Source organism: Anomaloglossus baeobatrachus, chromosome 5 (assembly GCF_048569485.1).
Source record: "Anomaloglossus baeobatrachus isolate aAnoBae1 chromosome 5, aAnoBae1.hap1, whole genome shotgun sequence".
NCBI lineage: Eukaryota > Metazoa > Chordata > Amphibia > Anura > Aromobatidae > Anomaloglossus > Anomaloglossus baeobatrachus.
In genome coordinates this window covers 57,524,394-57,544,955 of record NC_134357.1, presented here as the reverse complement: position 1 = coordinate 57,544,955, position 20,562 = coordinate 57,524,394, and the positions used below count along the sequence as shown (strand labels likewise).

Below are 20,562 nucleotides of genomic sequence, written 5' to 3'. Positions count from 1 at the left end.
GTAATCCGGCTACGTGTGCAGGGTGCAGGGAGCCGGCACTGGCAGCGTGAGAGCGACGGACGCTAGTAACTAAGGTAAATATCGGGTAACCACCTTGGTTACCCGATGTTTACCTTGGTTACAGCTTACCACAGGCTGTCAGACGCCGGCTCCCTGCTCCCTGCACATTCAGATTGTTGCTCTTTTGCTGTCACACACAGCGATGTGTGCTTATCAGCGGGAGAGCAACAATAAAAAAATGAACCAGCAGTGTGTGCATCGAGCAGCGATCTCACAGCAGGGGCCAGATCGCTGCTCAGTGTCACACACAGCGAGATCGCTAATGAGGTCACTGCTGCGTCACAAAAACCGTGACTCAGCAGCGATCTCGCTATGTGAGAAGTACCCCTTATAGTGAAGGTGCCTATATTTAGGGCCTAGTTCATAAAGTGTTGTATGGGTGTATGATATAGTGCCCTCTGCCTTAAAGGGGTATCCCATTAGGAACATTTATGGCATACCTATAGGATTTGCCAACAGATGTTGGGTCCCACCACTGAGTCCTGCCTTCATCTCAATTTTCCTACAAGTGAATGAAAAAAGGGGGTCTACCGTGTTGGATGTTTTATAAATGTCCCAGATAGGACTAACTCTTTAACATTGGCGTAAGTTGAAGCTCATGGGCCCCAATAAAAAGCTTCACCAAGGCCTTCCAGCTATCCCTGCTCTAGTGTTGGTCTTCTCTTATGGGCTAGGGGACCTTTTGGGTTTCTCTAGACAAGAGAAAGTGCGGCTGAAACCTCTTCAACCACTATATTTACACCGATACCCCTTTAATTGTACCTTCAGAGCTTATGTTTTGACATGCCGTACTATTATTGTTTGTAGTGAAGAATACAGAACAAAGCTGAGACTCCATAAGGAACACTACCATGCTTGGGTGCTCGTACCGAGCAATTGGATGCTCGGATAAGCGCAATTTGAGTATAATCAAAGTCAATGCGGAAGAAACAGATGACCAGGTGTGATCAGCACAGAAGCCAGACCTGCTTTTAGTCCCCGATTCATTAACACCACGAGCGCTGGAGTAATATGTGCCTAATAGTGATGATCACTACCATGCTTGGTTGCTCAGTGCTCGTAACTAGTGATGAGCGGGCACTACCATGCTCATGTGCTCGGTACTCGTAACTAGTGATGAGTGTGCCCTACCATGCTCATGTGCTCGGTACTCGTAACTAGTGATGAGTGTGCACTACCATGCTCGAGTTCTCGGTACTCTTAACTAGTGATGACTCGGCACTAGCATGCTCGGTACTTGTAACTAGTGATGAGCGAGCACTATCAGTCTCGGCTACTTGGTTCTTGTAACTAGTGATGAGTGGGCACTACCACTATCGTACTTGTGTGCTTGGCACTCGTAACTAGTAATGAGTGGGCACTATCATGTCGGGTGCTTGGTACTCATGACTAGTGATGAGTGAGCACTATCATGCACAGGTGCTCGGAACTCGGAACTAGTAATGAGCGGCCACTACCATGCTCAGGTGCTTGTAACTAGTGATGAACGTGCCTATCATGCTCAGTACTCGTAACTAATGATGAGAGAGCACTACCATGCTCAGTACTCGTAACTAGTGATGAGCGAACACTATCATCCTCAGGGGCTCGGTACTTGTAACTAGTAAATAAGCGAGCACTACCATACTCAGGGGCTTGGTATTCGTAACCAATGATGAGCGAGCACTACCATACTCAGGGGCTTGGTATTCGTAACCAATGATGAGCGGGCACTACCATACTCAGGGGCTTGGTATTCGTAACCAATGATGAGCGGGCACTACCATACTCAGGGGCTTGGTATTCGTAACCAATGATGAGCGGGCACTACCATGCTCGTTACTCGTAACAAGCATTTTGACACTTGGACGAGCTCTACTTGTGTGATAAGTATAATGGAGGTCAATGGGGATGGGGGACTCAAGCATTTTTCTGGAAGATTAACTTCCATTATACTCTGTAATCGAAGTCGCACCCATTTGAGCATTAACTGCTTGTTACGAGTACCGAGCATGGTCGTGCTCGTTCATTGCTTTCACAGTTTTTTGGTTTTTTTTTTAAAAAAAGGCCAAAATTAACCTATCCACATCAGTTAAATATACATTTGTGTATCAGTAATCAGGTCTGATGCCATGACCCAGAAAGCCTGCGCAAGAATCAAGGGCCACAGTCCTTATGGGACCAACTGCCTAGGGCCAAATTGGCGACATCCGCCCACATCCGCTGTACATATGTGGATTGCACCGTACTTTCGCCTACACCTTACAGTATGGGCACTGCTGCGATTGGAGAAGTCTAATCTCTTTTATGCTGCTGTCATCATGTCAACTTTTTTTTTTTTTTTTTTTTAAATTTAAAATAAAAAAAAATGAAATAAATGAACATATTTCATATCACAAAGTGCAGAACTGAACGGTCAAATACAAAATCAGCACAGATGAAAAATTGAGATCGCAGAATCGTCATTTCACCTCCCCCACCCCCCCCCCAAAAAAAACAAAAAAAAACGTTATGGAGCCCAAAATAGTAATGAGAAAAACTACAGCTTGTACCATAAAAATATAAACCCCAATACAACTCTATTGCCTGGGAAATAAAAAGTTATGGCTTTTGGAAGGTGAGGAGGAAAAAGCATAGAGGAGGCCCCTGGGACTCTGTCAGCAAGACCCTCATAAACATGGAGCCGCCCCCTGTATGCTGATAAATGGAAAAAGGACAGTGTAATATATTCAGGCGACCACAAAATACTACAATTCCTGTTTATATACCGTAAATCATAGATTAAAAAGCCATATAAAAAATATCAGCCCCATCCATGAACATTTATGTATTTACACCACAAGACCCTTTAGTTGGAAGTATATGTCAACATCGACTAAGGCTACTTTCACACTTGCGTTGAACGGCATCCGTTGCATTGCGTTGTGTGACGGATGGAACGGATCGTACAAAACAACGGAAAGCTTTTTATTTATTTATTTTTTTAATTTTTTTTTCCTTCTTTACAGTTTTACCGGCAGCAGACTATTGTGAACGATTAGCCGGGCGCTCAGCTGATTGCTCTCACATGCCGGCGGCTGGGCGCTCAGCTGATTGCTCTCACATGCCGGCGGCTGGGCGCTCAGCTGATTGCTCTCACATGCCGGCGGCTGGGCGCTCAGCTGAGTGCTCTCACATGCCAACGGCCGGGCGCTCAGCTGAGTGCTCTCACATGCCAACGGCCGGGCGCTCAGCTGAGCGCTCTCAATAGCCGGCGGCCAGGCGCTCAGCTAAGAGCTCTCACATGTTGGCGGCCGGGCGCTCAGCTGAGAGTTCTCACATGCCGGCGGCCGGGCGCTCAGCTGAGGGCCCTCACATGCCGGCGGCCGGGCGCTCAGCTGAGGGCCCTCACATGCCGGCGGCCGGGCGCTCAGCTGAGAGTTCTCACATGCCGGCGGCCGGGCGCTCAGCTGAGGGCTCTCACATGCCGGCGGCCGGGCGCTCAGCTGAGGGCTCTCACATGTTGGCGGCCGGGCGCTCAGCTGAGAGTTCTCACATGCCGGCGGCCGGGCGCTCAGCTGAGGGCTCTCACATGTTGGCGGCCGGGCGCTCAGCTGAGAGTTCTCACATGCCGGCGGGCGGGCGCTCAGCTGAGAGTTCTCACATGCCGGCGGCCGGGCGCTCAGCTGAGAGCTCTCACATGCTGGTGGCCGGGCGCTCAGCTGAGAGTTCTCACATGCTGGTGGCCGGGCGCTCAGCTGAGAGTTCTCACATGCCGGCGGCCGGGCGCTCAGCTGAGAGTTCTCACATGCCGGCGGGCGGGCGCTCAGGTGAGTGTTCTCACATGTTGGCGGCCGGGCGCTCAGCTGAACGTTCGGCCACCGAGAAACAAAATAAAGTTTCTGTGATTTAAAGAAAAAAAAAATGAGCATGCGCAGTGAAAAATAAAGGTTTCCGCCGCTCAAAAAGTTACATGCGCGTTCCTTCCGCCCGACGCAGCGTCAAATTAATGACGCTGCGTCGTCCAGCGGATGCAACGCTGACACTTGCATTACAGTGCGTCGTCCATATAAGTCTATGGAGAATAGCGCAGTGCATTAACAGACTGTGCTATTCTCCATAGTGACGGACTGCGCTGAACGCAAGTGTGAAAGTACCCTTATTCTGGCCTGGGTCATGCCAAAATGTACTATTTTGATATACCATGGTTGCCATGGATACTTTATACATTAGTGCTAGGCAGAGACGCCAAACAAGGCCTCATCTATCTGACTAAAAACAACAACATGTCTTTGTTACCCATAGCAACCAATCAAAGCTCAGCTTTCATTTTTTAAACTGCTCTGGTAAAATGAAAGCTGCGCTGTGATTGGTTGCTGTGTGTAACATATATATATTCTTTTACATGGTTTAGATAACTCTTCCCCATATTAGTGTTGTGTGAAAACAGCCGGTCTACTGTATGATGTATTAAACACATAATAGTCCACAACATACCGTATTTTATTATTATAGCGCCATTTAGTCCACGTGAATGTAGATTAGTGACTTTCTTTACGTAGCGCCATCATATTTCTCGCTTCCTTTGATGTTAGTGACTTTTGTCTTCGCCCTGTGGTGGTTTCTTCCAGTTTTCTTCACGGTGTCACTTGAAATTAGCGGCTACATTTTACATTCTCGCGCCCAGGACAGTCATCTCTTTGAGGGTCACCGCTTTTGGCATTTTCTGTATGTGAGTGTACAATCTGTGGTAATTGTGCGATTATTCACTCCATTGCACTTCACAGCCCTCATTCTTTACATCAAAGTCACATTGGATTATTGCGGTTATGTCCTCATCTGGGTCACCAGATCCCAAAAGTCATGGCGACCACCATCTCTGACCACGTGGGCCTCTGTAGACAGTGCTCAACCCTCTTCTCAGTATACGTCTTTTCTTCGTAAACTCTGGGAAGAAAATACAGACTGAAAACATTTTACTTTTTGCTTTTATGCCTGATTTTAATCATATATTGTCTCAGTATTTTGACTCTTGCTCTTTTCTCCATTTTTAAAATAAAAAAATGCCAAAAATGAATGGCGGAAATTGCCAATTCTATAATTTTGCTATTTCTGCTGGCGTTTCTCTAAATTTTCAACAATATACTGTAAAAGGAAAAAAAATTGCTGCATATCATACCAAACTAAAATTTGCATTCAATTGCAGGTTTTTTTTATGTATTTATTGTCATTGAATATGGGAATGTTATTATTTTTCGTAGTTTTAGTAGAATAATGTTGTGTTTTATAATTATTGTCTTCAGATATATTAGAAAATTAAATAAAAATGTATTAATTTTTATTGGACTTTCATTCCTCTAATTAAAAAAAATATCTATTTTAAAGGGAGCCTGTCAAAAGGATTTATTAATTAATTACAGTTCTGCATTTGCAATTTAACACCATTTTCTAGCAAGCCCAATGTTTTTTCAAAGAATCCTAGCATAATTGTAAAATCTGCTTTTTAATATTGTTGTGGCACATATAAATTAGCTGGACTAGCCCAAAGGGGGGCTTTTGCGTGATAGCTGCCTCTAATAATGAGCAGCTGTCAGTCAGTGCCAGGGGTGGTAACAGCTGCCACTTTCCATACGCTGAGCGGTGACTGAACTGGCAGCGCCCCCGTGACTGAAGCCAGATGCTGCTGGGAGGATTAAAGTTCTTTTCCTCCCGGCAGTGGAGCTTAATGTGCTGGTGCCAGGTAGGTTCAGAATTCTTTTAACCGGCAGATTAACCCCATAATCTGCAGGTTAATAGCATTTTTCCATGTGACAGGTTCCCTTTTAGGCAGGTGCCTGAGAATTCCGAAATCTCATTCACTTTGCTGAAGTGTGTGTTTTGTTTTTTTTTTTTTTGTGTGTGGTGAAAATGCAGTGTGTGAACATAGTCTAATAGAGCAGGGCATCTACTATAAGTCCACAGGAGGGAAATTCTTGATCTATCACACTTCTGAGCTGTGACGCCAAGGCAGTGGAACATGGAGAGAAGTTCGCCTGCTCAAAATTAAGGCTGTGGCAGCACTTTTGTGCGGTTTGAATAGCAGGGGGGAGGCAGTGGGGCATCGAGCACATGTCAATCAAGTCTATGTTGTCATGATATCGACTTGCTCGGCTAGACTAAGTACACACCTCTCGGACTAGTCCAGCTAATTAGAATATGTAGCCCCACAATATTAAAAAGATGATTTTACAGTTATGAGTGGAACTTTGCCTACAAATTGGGGTTGCGGGAAATCCCTGTTAATTGACTAATGAAAGGATGTATGTGAGCAATATCGGAAATGGGTACCTAGGGCCCATCAGTAACATTGACTCTAGAGTCCAGACTGCAGCTACATGCAAATACCTGTTAGGAATTATCAGAATTATCTGCGCTTTTTCCATCTTCAGATTCAGCGTTTCGATGGTAAGAGCTTCCTTTCAGATATCTCTTCTAAATTCCTCAAGCTTTACCAATACTTACATATTCTTGTGAAATTCAGACCACATTTGTGGATGCTTTAGAAGTCACAATAGTGTTTAGAAAGCCACTTACTGTTTTTTAAGGTTTGGCATCTGGCCAGGTACCTGCGGCCATCACATTTTCAGGATCTGCTATATATACGGTAGATGGCTATACGTAGGGTTTTTATGTGCACTAGATCTAAACCATTAATAACATATTAATAAAGAAATTGACTGTTTTATGGAAAGGGAGAGGTGGATCTAATGAAGGGCTTAGGCCAAAAGCTAAAAATGGACCCAAAATTAACAGGTGCATGTACGGTAATTGCTTAAGTATAGTCACTAAGAATATCATTATGAAGTGTAGACTGGGCAGAGCCTGACCACGGATGTGAAAAGGTGACACCACCTATTCAGACAATGCACAATTCTCTGTTATCATTAGTAGAAAATTAAGATGAGCTTGCACTTCCAGGATAAAGGGAAAAAAAATATTTTGTTTTATTTGTGCATTTGATTAATTAACCATGCATGTAATCTTTTAATCAAATGCATCACTAGCAGACAGAGACAGAAGAGGCCCGCGTGCAAGAACAATATTTGGGCCCTTTCCAGCCTAAGAGCTCATCATAATGCTCAATTCCGCTTGCTTTGGAGATGGAAATGGGCCCCCTGACCTCTTGGGCCCCCGTGCAGTTGCACCAATGATATATCCAACCCTAAATAAAGAAAACTAGTTTTTATCTTTATCTTTGAAGTACCAGCACGTCTTCATTTTGTACTGATCCGTATTCAACTGCTGGCCATCAGTGGCGCTTCACACCTAACCTCCAATGGAGAGATTGCTAAAATTAATGATGAGTCTGGACTTCCAAAAATTTGTTTTATCATCATTCGGTTTACATTTTTTTCAACTGATTTTTGCCCCTTAGGTATAAAATAAATAGAAAAGCCAAAATAGGTGATGTACTCGTATATTTAGCTTTCAATTTTCCATTATCCAGATACCACCATTGGTGTCACTGTGAAATAACCATGGCACTTCTGTCAAGAGTTGTAGCCAAGCCACATCCAATCCCGTAATTAAACTTGGCATTGAAAATGGTGGAACAAATCGTGGTATTTTTTTATTTTACAGTGCTTGCAATCCAAAATCAAAGACGGTTCGGTCAAGACAGTCCTTCATCAGTACAAATTGCCATGGAATAGGAATGGTGATGTGAATCGCAATAGTGCAGTGTCCACCTCCTTGTGAGCAGGCAGCCGGTCTGTCACATCGTGGGCCAGTCCGGGCGATGTGATCCTCGCGTGTGACTCACAAGTGTGACTCCAGCCTAACCCCAGGGAAACTCGCAAAAACATGGGAAGAACATACAAGCTCCTAATACAGATGGTGTCCTTGGTGGGATTTGACCCCAGTGCTGCAAAGCAACAGAGCTAATCACAGCTACCATGCTGACTACTGAGCCACTGGTGGAAACAGACAGAAGAGGCCCCTGTGCAAGAAAAACATATGGGCCCTTTGCAGCCTAAAGGCCGCTTTACATGCTGCGACATCGCTCAATCGATCTCGTTTGGGTCACGGAATTTATGATGCACATCCGGTCGCTTTAGCGATGCCGTTGCGTGTGACACCTATGAGCGATTTTGCATCATCGCAAAAACGTGCAAAATCGCACATCGGTGACATGGGGGTCCATTCTCAAATATCTTTGCTACTGCAGTAACGATGTCACAGGGCAGGTAAGTAGTGTGACAGGTCCGCGCGATGTTGTGCGCCATGGGCAGCGATTTGCCCGTGTCGCACAACCGATGGGGGCAGGTACCCACGCTAGTGATATTGGTCACGATATCGCAGCGTGTAAAGCGGCCGTAGGCGGGCTTTACACGTTGCAACATCGCAAGCCGATGCTGCGATGTCGCACGCGATAGTCCCCGTCCCCGTCGCAGCAGCGATATCTTGTGATTCCTGGCGTAGCGAACATTATCGCTACGCCAGCTTCACATGCACTCACCTGTCCTGCGACGTCGCTCTGGCCGGCATCCCGCCTCCTTCCTAAGGGGGCGGTTCGTACAACGTCACAGCGACGTCACACGGCAGGCGGCCAATCAAAGCGGAGGGGCGGAGATGAGCAGGATGTAAACATCCCGCCCACCTTCTTCCTTCCGTATAGCCACTGGCGGCAGGTAAGGAGATGTTCCTCGCTCCTGCGGCTTCATACACAGCGATGTGTGCTGCCGCAGGAACGAGGAACAACATTGTACCTGTCGCGGCAGCGTAATTTTGAAAAAGTCGGAGCCTACACCGATGATACGATTACGACGCTCTTGCGCTCGTTAATTGTATCATCTAGGATTTACACATTACGATGTCGAAAGTGATGCCGGATGTGCGTCACTTTCGATTTGACCCCACCGACATCGCACGTGCGATGTTGCAACGTGCAAAGCCGCCCTTCAGAGCTCATCATAATGCGCAATTCCACCTACTTTGGAGGTAGAAATGGGCCCCTGTGCAGCAGCACTGGCTGCACCAATGTTATGTCCACCCCTGCACTGAGCCCTGTACATACTGCTCCCTTTTGCAGCATTTACCTACTTTTCCTGCTTTCCTTGCCAGTGCCTGGTAGGTCATGGAGAAAAATTATCGCCTCCGGCATCGAGGTGTCCGCTCCTGAACGGGTACGTCGGAAACATTGAAACATGACTTGAGTGTCTCAAGATAAAGTTGCAGCGGAATATGAATATGTCGGTGACATCCAGATAATGGGTTCTGCAGAGACCTAATCTGAAGGTGACTGAGGTGTCTAAATATGGCAATGGTGTCTGAATAATGCAAAGCTCCTTGCTACTTTAATGATAAGGCTGGGTTCAGACGGCTGTATGAAAAAAGAACAATGGACATAATTGACTGTGTGCAGAAACCTGCGTCGGGTGTAGGGAGCCGCTTTCCATTTACATGCACTTTTCTGGTACGTGAAACAGACCAGACTGGTGAATTCTGTGACTTCTTATTTTTTATCCATGCAGACCTGAGGTCTGTGTGTGAAAATTTTTACTCACAAGGAAGTTATCAATGCTCAAAACAACTTATTTATGGTGGTCTTTAAAGCGTCACTACGTATATATCCCTACAATCACTTCAAAAGACCATATTGTAGTGCAAAATATTTCATCTTTATTAACATGATTAAAAAACATGTACACAAAAGACACAAGACATGATAAAAAAATATATATGTACAAGGTGTAAAGTGAAGGGTCTATCAAAAAGGCATGATTTTAACACATTCCATTCATAATATCATTTGATATCTTGAAACCATCATAATTCATCCCCTATATTCTGAGATGAATTAGTTCAAACATGTAGAGGGTATAATGTAAATCTCCTTGCCTATAATTTGTAAGTGATAATAATAAAGCTTTTGGCTGAAAGATGCAAGAGAGATAGCCCTCAGATGGTAAATAGAGAAACTACATGCAAATCTGATTCAAGACACTCTGATTCACTGGCAAAATGTATAAGTCTTATTACATATAATGTCAGACATGAACCTAATATTCATGTACTATGCAAAACGAACTTTATACGGTGTACACAGAAATGAAGCATCCTGCAGAGATGTCAAGTCTCACATAAGGGTGATCCGATCATACTCCACAAGCCAGTGTTTCAAAGCCCGTATGACATCAATGTGCAGAAAGATGGTATAGTTACCTAAAAGATAGAGCCTCCCTCACACCACTCCAACGATCGTTTCACGTATCTTCGTCAGGGAGTGATGTGAGGGAATGCTGGACAGCCTCATATAGCCCCCGACCAGCTGAATACTATCAATAATGAGCACTCAATTTACCGGACGCTGCAGGTGCGGACGCGAAGACTCCCCCCCCGGCTGCCACGAGGCACGGGCGCGTCACCAGACGCGACTAGGTCGCATGTGATGACGCACCCACACCACGGGGCCGCAGGAACGGGAGCGCGCATGCGCACCGCAGCGTCAGTGCTCATGATGCTGTGCATAGGGGGATAGCAGCTCCATTTTGTTGTATACCGGAACTCAGTCTTCTCCATATGGATAACAAGGTATATAGGACAATAGACAGAGCGGGCAAATAGCGGGACTCCACACATTCTGTTCCTAAATCCAAACAGATGCAACTCTAATTTTTAATCTTATAGTCATAAAGGTTGCATTAGTTTTTATGATGTACCATTCATATATCTATGCATTTCTAACAGAGAAGGAGTATATATATATCAAATAATTATCAACTATATCCTACATCAAATATATCCTTAATGTACCATTATTGCTGCATATAAGGTGTCCATGTCATTCCCTCAATTAAAATAAACTAAAACACATATCTAAAATGATGATGTCGCAGACACATTCAGAGGTATATCACAGTTTACAGTTTGCTTTATTGGCATCAGAGATCACATTAGACCCTACTAAAACGACATTATGGAGAGGGGTGACACAAAGGTGTCATCGCTCTCCAAATATGGCATAGTAAATAAAAAGTATCTATCTGTGTATTCAATACATGTCATATTGATTATGTTCACTCCAGTGTGGACATTGTACAGACAGAGGGGGAAAATGGAATATCAGAGACAATGTGCCAGAAAGGGGCGTCCCATATTGGCGCCACCTACTGTACATTATATCAAGGAGATCCAAGCCTCAATCCCTGACAGTCTTTATTTTCAAATCATCATCCATCATAAGGATATCAGAGGAAGCCCATTAAGGACTCATCTATGGCAATGATGTAGAAAGAGGTGACAAAAGGTCACCACCTGCTACCCATGGCATAGATAGAGAAAGAGGATCAAAAAATGAGTTTCTAATGATATTATGAATGGAATGTGTTAAAATCATGCCTTTTTGATAGACCCTTCACTTTACACCTTGTACATATATATTTTTTTATCATGTCTTGTGTCTTTTGTGTACATGTTTTTTAATCATGTTAATAAAGATGAAATATTTTGCACTACAATATGGTCTTTTGAAGTGACTGTGTGTGAAAATGCCTGATGCACTAGCACTTTGCGTATAATTGCTCCTTGTGCTGTCCATCGCACGTAAGCACACATACCTAAACAAACCCTAAATCCAGCTGGTTTCCACACTGTGCCCACCACTTTCACACCATGACGTCAGCACTTGTGATGAAATGCAATATGGGCAGCTATTCTGCCATCGCACTCACAAGTAATAATAGTGAAGAGGGGTCACCCCGAAATCCAGAAAGATGAGATTTCGACCAACTGTCCGGTCCCAGGTGCAGATACTAGGTGGTCACATCAGTCACTATCAATACATACAATGGGGTTACTCATGTTACATTGCAATCTTCTGTCATAGGCACCGGTAGATGTAATGTTTGCACTGAACACCTCATTGGATAAGAATGTAAGAAGTCACATGTAGTGGTTGGATTCACCACATTAAATAGTCATTTCGTAGCTTCTGTGCTCGCGAGCGTAGGTCTCACTTTTTTAATGTGAACTTCTCGCCACCTTCATTTTTGGGGGGTGGGCGAATATCAGCGGAGGTGCAGACCACAAGAGTCAGATGAGCCAGGAAACCCTTATCTCAGGGATCTCAGCTGTAGCACAATGAATGTCTTGCACGGTGTCATGCAGATGCATCTCTGGGGAATTTCTAATCTTACCTGATACAGATGTGCAATGTTCTTTTCTGGTCTTAAAAGGAACCTGTCACCAGATTTGGTGACTATAAACTGCGGCCACCACCAGTGGACTCTTATATACAGTATGTTAGAATGCTGTATATAAGAGCCCAGGCCGCTGTGTAGAATGTAAAATGACTTTATAATACTCACCTAAACGGTTGTGCGGTGCAGACTGGTCAATTGGGTGTCTCCGTTCTCTGGTACCGGCACCTCCTCTTTCGGCCATCTTTGTCCTCCTTCTTCTGAAGCCTGGGTGCATGACGCGTCCTACGTCATCCACACTGGCCGGCATTGAGGTCTTGCGCAGGCGCACTACAATATTTTGAACTGCCCTGCTCAGGGCAGATGAAAATGCACCTGTGCGGGACCTCAGTGCCGGCAAGTGTGGATGACATAGAACGCGTCATGCACCCAGGCGTCAGAAGAAAGAGGACAAAGATGGCCGATAGAGGAGGAGTCGCACCCGGAGAATGAAGACACCCATTTGACCAGTCTGCACCAAACTGACTGTTTAGGTGAGTGTTATAAAGGGATTTTTACGTTCTACACAGCGGCCTGGGCTCTTATATACAGCATTCTAACATACTGTATATAAGAGTCCAGTGGTGGTGGCCGCAGCTTATAAGACCCAAATCTGGTGACAGGCTCCCTTTTAACAGTCTCCTACCTGCTCCTGTACACACTGTATGTTTGCTGCACAGATATCCGTGTTAGAGATGAGAGGACACATTGAAGTTCGAGTTCTGCAGGTTCAGCCAATTTTAGATAAAGTTCTAGCCTGGACTCAAACTTAACCTGAACCCCATTGGAATTAACGTAATAAACAGAAGCGGTTCTGCACTGAACTGTGCAATACCTTACACCGAATACCTTGGAACAGCCTCAGTCCTCCTTTTAGAAGAAATGGTAATGAGTGCACGTGGACGAGGAGAGCAGATATCCAGAACAGAAGTCCATAAAGTAGAAAACCACGGCTTACACCATCCAAGATCCAGAAAGTGCTTTTATTCCATATAACGTGCAGGTAAAATAGCAGGGAAGAGAGCCGGGTGCAGGCCCCCCCAAGGACAACGGCCGTTTCGCTTCTTGTGTGCTTCTACGGGTCCATTGGACCTGACTCTCTCTTCCCCGCTATTTTACCTGCACCCTATTGGAAATAACTAATTGGGCAGTTCGGGTCTCCATCCACATACAACCAGCCAAAAACAGAGCACTTTTGGGGGAGGAAGAGCAGAGTTTTGTTTTGGGTTTTTTGTGCACGCCATATCCGATCACACTGTTGTTACCCCCAGTGTGAGTCGATCAAACACTGCACGCAGCTCACACTGGGCCAAGCACCGAGCGTCCCCGAGCACAGCGATTTGAATACGAAAGCACCTGAACTCTGGACTCAAACACTCATTTCTTTGTAAAGACCGTGTTCGGTACTTTAAAGTTTGGGTCTGTTCATCTCTAATCCTTGTCCTTCTTGAAGCACTCTTATACGGCCTTATTGACCTACAGCAGTCAGCTCTTAATTAAAGGGAATCTGTCACCAGGTTTTTGCTCCCCCATCTGAGAGCAGCATAATGTAGAGACAGAGACCCTGATTCCAGCGATGTGTCACTTACTGAGCTGATTGGTGTCATTTTGAGAAGATCAATGTTTTCTCTGCTGCAGATCTCGCAGATATACAAAGCTCATGAATATTCTGGACTACCCGCAGCACGCCTAGTAGTCCTGTAATGATAATCTACTGCTGATTAAAGCGGTGGTTGACTAGTTAGCATTACTGGCCACATCAATATAACTGAGAAACAAGGCTTCTCTCAAATACCTTGTGTTGGCAATAGTGCCTGTGAATGGCACTATTGCGGACCGCCCATCCAGATCACGTGACCTCTGATGTCTGGTGATGTCACGTCAACTTCCAGTTGACCTGACATCACCGAGGTCAGCCCCAGTCTTCATGAGTGACTGGTCTGTGGGCGGAGTATCACCGCTCATCACAGCCCAGCATCATTACTGCTTGTGGCACTCTCCAGTGAAGGAGAGAGCGTGCGACATGCTGCGCTGTGACACTAGGCTGTGATGAGTGGTGAAACGACACCCACAGCCCAGTCACTCATTAGTAAATAAGCAGAGGGTCTAGTCCCTTGGGCGTCACTTCCCCCACTGTGGACGTTTGCATGCTTTCTGTGGTATCACGTTTCTGTGGGTGTGATACCATGGATTTACATGAGCGACGTCACAGTCAGCTCCTGGAGATCCCGCGTGTGCGTGCTTGCCATTTGCACAGTTCACTTTGCATTTCATGGATTTTTCACAAAACATAAAAATAACTGTATATTACTAAATAAGTTAAATCTGCAGCCCGCTTGGGAAAATGTGTCCTGTATGAACACGCTGGACTGTGCAAGCCATGTTTAGGTTCGGTGCCTGTGTTCTGGGTGTTGTTAGCACACATATGGGCTGGTGCTGATTTTTTTGTTAATTTGCTGCAGGTTTTGGAAAGCGCTTGCTTTGCTGGAGCCGTGTGATCTGCATCCTCAGACCGCCGGGGAACGTATCAGAGTCGCCACACACGTGCAAATCACCACAATATGTTTTGACCATTGTTGAAAACTCCTAAATTCTTTTAGGGATTATATAAGAGTAGAGTGGAAAAAACAACAACTCTTGTCTCCATGAAACAGCGGTGCATTGTTTTTTGGAATTACAGCTCCACTCCAGCCATGTGAATGGGGCTGTAGTACAAAACATAGCCTATGGCCAGATTCACACTTGTGAGTGCCTCTCGTGTAACTCGCGGGAGTCTTACCCAGAACAGCTGCGCACTCTCGGGACAGGAGCGTCTCAGCTGCATAGAGATATATGCAACCGACTCGCTCCTGCCAAGAGAGTGCAGCCGTGCCAGGTGAGTCAATGAGAGACCCATGCGAGTTAGGGTACTTTCACACTTGCGTTTATTTCCTTCCGTTACAATCCGCCCTTTTGGAAAACAGCGGAATCTGTTAACGGATTCCGCTGTTTCCCATAGACTTGTATGGGTGACGGATTGTACCAAAAGGACCTGCGTTGCTTCCGCTGGGCGACGCTCCGTTGCTTCCGCCCAGCGGGAGGAACGCAGCATGTAACGTTATTTTGAGCAGCGGAATCCTCTGGATTCCACTGCGCATGCTCTTTATTTTTTTTTTTTATTTTTTAAATCAAACTTTATTTTGGCTCGCGGTGGCCGAACGTTCAGCTGAGCGCCCGGCCGTCGGCAAGCGACAGCGCTCAGCTGAGCGACCGGCCATCGGCATGCCCGGCCGCCGGCAAGTCACAGCGCTCAGCTGAGTGCCCGCCCGCTGGCATGCCCGGCCGCCGGCATGCCCGGCCGCCGGCGAGTGACAGCGCTCAGCTGAGCGCCCGCCCGCCGGCATGCCCGGGCGCCGGCAAGTGACAGCGCTCAGCTGATCACCCGGCGGCCGGCTGCAGGGAGCGATCAGCTGATCACCCGGCGGCCGGCTGCAGGGAGCGATCAGCTGATCACCCGGCGGTCGGCTGCAGGGAGCGATCAGCTGATCACCCAGTGGTCGGCTGCAGGGAGCGATCAGCTGATCGTTACAATAGTCTACCACTGGTAAAACTGTAAAAAAATTTAAAAAAAATCAAAACGAATTGCGTTGTTTTGCAGCATCCGTTGCATCCGTTGTGCCACTACATGCAACACATCCGTTGCATCCGTTACACAACGCAATGCAACGGATACCGTTCAACGCAAGTGTGAAAGTACCCTTACACGCGAGGCACTCGCCAGTGTGACTCTGGCCTATGAATAAGGCTGGTGTCACACTTGTGAGTATTGAGTCACTTCATCCGGCACGGTGCCCCTCTCCTAACAGGAGTGTGCAGCTGCATAGAAGTACATGCAGCTGCACACTCCTGTCCGGAGAGCAACCGGCCAAGCCAAGTGATGCGACTCGATTGACGCTCGAGTCACTGGCAAGTGTAACACCGGCCTTTAGTGTAGTGCATAAGCAGTGTAAAAAGAGTGCAGCACCCACTGCAGACGGAGGAGGGGAAATCACACAATCCTCAGCATCAGTTTGTTAAAAGGAACCTGTCACCAGATTTGGGGCCTATAAGCTGTGGCCACCACCAGTGGGCTCTTATATACAGTATTTTAATATACTGTATATAAGAGCCCAGGCCGCTGTGTAGAGCGTAAAAATGACCTTATAATACTCACCTATACGGTCAACACGCTGCAGACTGATCGAATGAGTGGCTCCTTTCTCAGGTACCAGCGCCTCTTCTTTCGGCCACCTTTGTCCTCCTTCTGAAGCCTGGATTCATAACGCGTCCTATGTCATGCACACGTGCAGGCATTGAGGTCCCACGCAGGCGCACTACAATACTTTGATCTGCCCTACTCAGATCAGATCAAAGTGCGCCTGTGCAGGACCTCAATGCTGGCCTGTGTGGATGACGTAAAACGCGTCATTTAAGATGCACACAGGCTTCAGAAGAAGGAGGACAAAGATGGCTGAAAGAGGAGGCGCCGATACCAGAGAACGGAGACACCCATCCGACCAGTCTGCACCGCACCACCTGTTAGGTGAGTATTATAAAGTCATTTTTAGGTTCTACACAGCGGCCTGAGCTCTTATATACAGCATTCTAACATAATGTATATAAGAGCCCACTGAGGGCCACAGCTTATAGTCAACAAATCTGGTGACAGGTTCCCTCTAAGTATGTGCATAGAGATTGTTAGGAGGTTTTGGAGCAGAAACATTGTGGAAATTTTGTGAAAACTTTTCAAATTCTCAAAAATGCGGAGAATCTGCTCAGTTTCTGCTGTGAAAACTGCAAAAAATAAAAAAGTATGTGGCATAGTCTTATGCAGCACATGCAAGAACAGTTCCTTAATGGCTGCAAAAAGGGGAGATCATTCAAGGAATGAAGCTGTGCTGATACATGAGAGCTAGTGAAGGTGGGAAGATCATGGACATGCAGACATGACATCCAGCATATGTTAATGGCCGGGATTTACTTACAAGAAATTCAATTAAGGAATAAAAATAGAAACCTGAAACTTAAGTTAAAAAAGTTACATTTTTCTCTATGTTGAAGGTGTTTATAGATTTTAAGCCAGATCTTAAGGGTTATAGCTAAAGGATGTGCGGAAATACCCATTGTGTTTGGAAAAAGTTGCTACATAAGACGACTCCAGTATAAATTGTGCAGGATTGATGTGGGCTCTGTTGCAAATTTTGCACTGTACAGTGTAAGGGTATGTGCACACCATGAGTATTTAGATGCAGAAGTGCGTTTTTGTTCATTTTTCACCTGCGTTTTTGGACAGCAATGAATGCTATAGAGATAGATAATCGATATAGACCTATATAATTGCACAACGCCCCCTACATATACTAAAAGTGAGGGGCTTATTGGACAGCTTTTTATGTTTAAACAGACAGACACAGATAGACATAGACAAGGAAAAACAAGGAAAGAGACAGACAGGGAAAGACATGGAAAGAAACAGACCTGGAAAGACATGGAAAGAGACAGACAAGGAAAGACATGGAAAGAGACAGACAAGGAAAGACATGGAAAGAGACAGACAAGGAAAGACATGGAAAGAGACAGACAAGGAAAGACATGGAAAGAGACAGACAAGGAAAGACATGGAAAGAGACAGACAAGGAAAGACATGGAAAGAGACAGACAAGGAAAGACATGGAAAGAGACAGACAAGGAAAGACATGGAAAGAGACAGACAAGGAAAGACATGGAAAGAGACACAAGGAAAGACATGGAAAGAGACACAAGGAAAGACATGGAAAGAGACACAAGGAAAGACATGGAAAGAGATGTGGCGCCCCTGACCTGGTCAGGCACCACTGAGTACTGCACCCATTCTGGGGACAGTACAATACAGGTAATCCAGAAGGCTGACTGGGGTGTGGAACACAGGCGCATAGTGACCAGGTCTCACACATGTACCCATGAGAGGACCCCTGGGGATCCCAGGAGGGGGCAAGCCTTCACCTTCACTGGAATAGTGGAGGGGGTAGAGCCTCCATCTCCTCTCAAGGGGTGTGGTGGAGAGTCTGGTTGCTAGGTGGCGTAGGCAAGAACAGGAGAGGAGGAGGAGTGAGCCAGTTCAGTGTAGAGTCCAGGGAGCTCAAGTGAGGAGCAGATCCCTGGAGCTGTGCAATCTGACAGCGTCCGCGCAGTGGCTACAGACGGGGGAGAACGGTCAACTAGGAGTGCTACCTGAAAGCCAGCTTCAGCTAGGGAGTGCAACGGAGTAGGAAGTAAGGAGACTGCTAGAGAGCACCAGGCCCAACCGGGCGGCAGATCCCGAAGCAAGGATAGATCCACCTTTCCCTGCTAAACCTGCCGGTGTGGGGCTCTCAAAGCCCACACCACAACACCACAAAAGCCGCAGCCACGTAACCACAGTGAGGGCCCATAGGTCACAGGAGGCAAGCAGCTGGAGTGGCCTGGTCCGGGGAACAAGCATACGGCGAACGAAGGGGAGAGAGAGGCTGCAGCATCTTCCCTGGGTGACCCCCATAGGGACTCAAAGTCGGGGTCACCCCAAACCACCAAGGGCTAAGGAAGGCGAGTCAGTAGTCACCCTCATAAAGTCAGCCTGAAGGATACCTGGTTCCCACCTGGTTCATCCCAGCTACGCCCGGGCTACTCACCCTGCCATCAAATGTGAGTAAAGCCCTTGAAAGACATTCCTGCCTGTGTGGTTATTCTGCGACTTGTGGTACTACAAACCTACACAGGGCCCTGGGGCTTGCCTCACTCTCAGGAGGCTACTACATCCGACTGCACCCACCATCAGCCCCAGGCGTCCCCTAACCTGCAGTGGCGGTCCCCACTGACCGCAATACTGAGAGTGGCGTCACGATCAAACAAGAAGATTTCCTACCAGTGACGGAGATCCAGCAACGTGGAGTCCCTGAAGGTAATGCACCGACACTGACACTACACCTGTGGGGCTTCACATCTGGCGTCACGAACAGGATAAGGACTAGACCTGTTCAGACAGGTGACCATGTGCCTAGGCGGTCCGCTTGAAAAATTGGAAGCGCCGCCATATTGCCACCATGAAAAGCGCGCTGAAAAACCACAGCAGCCCGCGCTGGAAGAAGTTACCGCCCACGAAGAGGTGTGGCTACCCAGAGATCCCCTGCAGAGTCCTGACCTCGCTGATGAAGAAAGCGGAAGCGTCCAGAGACGGCGGAGCAGAGAAGAAGCCAGTAGCGTGCTAGAGGAAATGGAATCCAGACACGGATACCCAGAGCCAGGCTCTGCTGCCTGGTGGTGCCGGGAGCTTGCCATCTTCTGCGACCAGCTGGAGGCCAGGATTGTGCGACGGCTCAGAGAAGAACGCAAGGAGCTTCTGGAGATGGCGGCGGCGGTTCGGACCTACGAGGAGGGAGCCGCGCGATGCCTGCCAGACCGAGCGGCGACGACTCAGACCCCGATGCTGCCACCGATGGGTGAGTCCAGAGATGCCCCGGCCAGCGCGAATGCCCCGACTCCTGCTGCTACGCCCGTGGTCCCAGAAGAGGCGCCCGGCGCGGCGACGCTGGACCAGGCCGCAGCCACGCTAGAAGCGGCCCGCCAAATTCAGGCCGCCGCAGCCATGCCCCGCCTGGCCCGCAAAGGTCCGACTACCACTGCGATACTGATCCGTGCCGCAGGTGTGACGCTGACCCAGGCTGCCACCCTGCTGAGCCCAGTCCGCCAAGACCCCACCGCAGCAGCGACGCTCGTCCGCGCCGCAAGTGAGATGCTGAACCAGGCCGCAGCCCCGCCAGGTGCGGCCCGTCAAGTCCCGATCACAGCAGCGACGCCCAGCTCAGCCTGCACAGAGCCCTCTGCAACAGCGACGCTGATCCAGGCCGCCGCCATGCCAGGCGCGGCCCGCCAAGACCAGGCCGCCGCCATGCCAGGCGCGGCCCGCCAAGACCAGGCCGCCGCAGCGATGCCCTGCCCGGCCCGCCAAGACCAGGCCGCCGCCATGCCAGGCGCGGCCCGCCAAGACCAGGCCGCCGCAGCGATGCCCTGCCCGGCCCGCCAAGACCAGGCCGCCGCCATGCCAGGCGCGGCCCGCCAAGAGATTGCATCATCATTTTCCCCGGCCTGCAAGGCCAGAGCAGATACCGCTCCCCGGTCTGAGGAAGTCCCTACTAGGAAATCCCTGATAGGTGAAGACTCTACATACTGGCAGCTGAAGGCCGATATGGAGGCCAAGTTTCCGCAGTGGTTGGTGGATCAATACCTGCGCCCTCCGCGCACCCCCAAGGAGATTCAGGCAACTCCTGCAGCCGCGCCAGAGAGTCCACCGCCC

At 47.7% G+C, this 20,562-nt stretch overlaps 1 protein-coding gene across 2 annotated transcripts in view; it reads left to right on the top strand.

Moving 5' to 3' along the window:
- STN1 (STN1 subunit of CST complex) overlaps positions 1–20,562 on the top strand; it is an 82,029-nt gene that overhangs the window by 6,989 nt on the left and 54,478 nt on the right. Inside the window, exon 1 of one of the 2 annotated variants that reach the window (XM_075348531.1) lies at positions 9,238–9,294. The exons of the other annotated variant lie outside the window; for it this stretch is intronic. The gene's annotated coding sequence lies outside the window, so the exon portion shown is untranslated. Of the gene's footprint in view, positions 1–9,237; positions 9,295–20,562 lie in introns of those variants that run through there. 2 annotated transcript variants of the gene reach the window in all.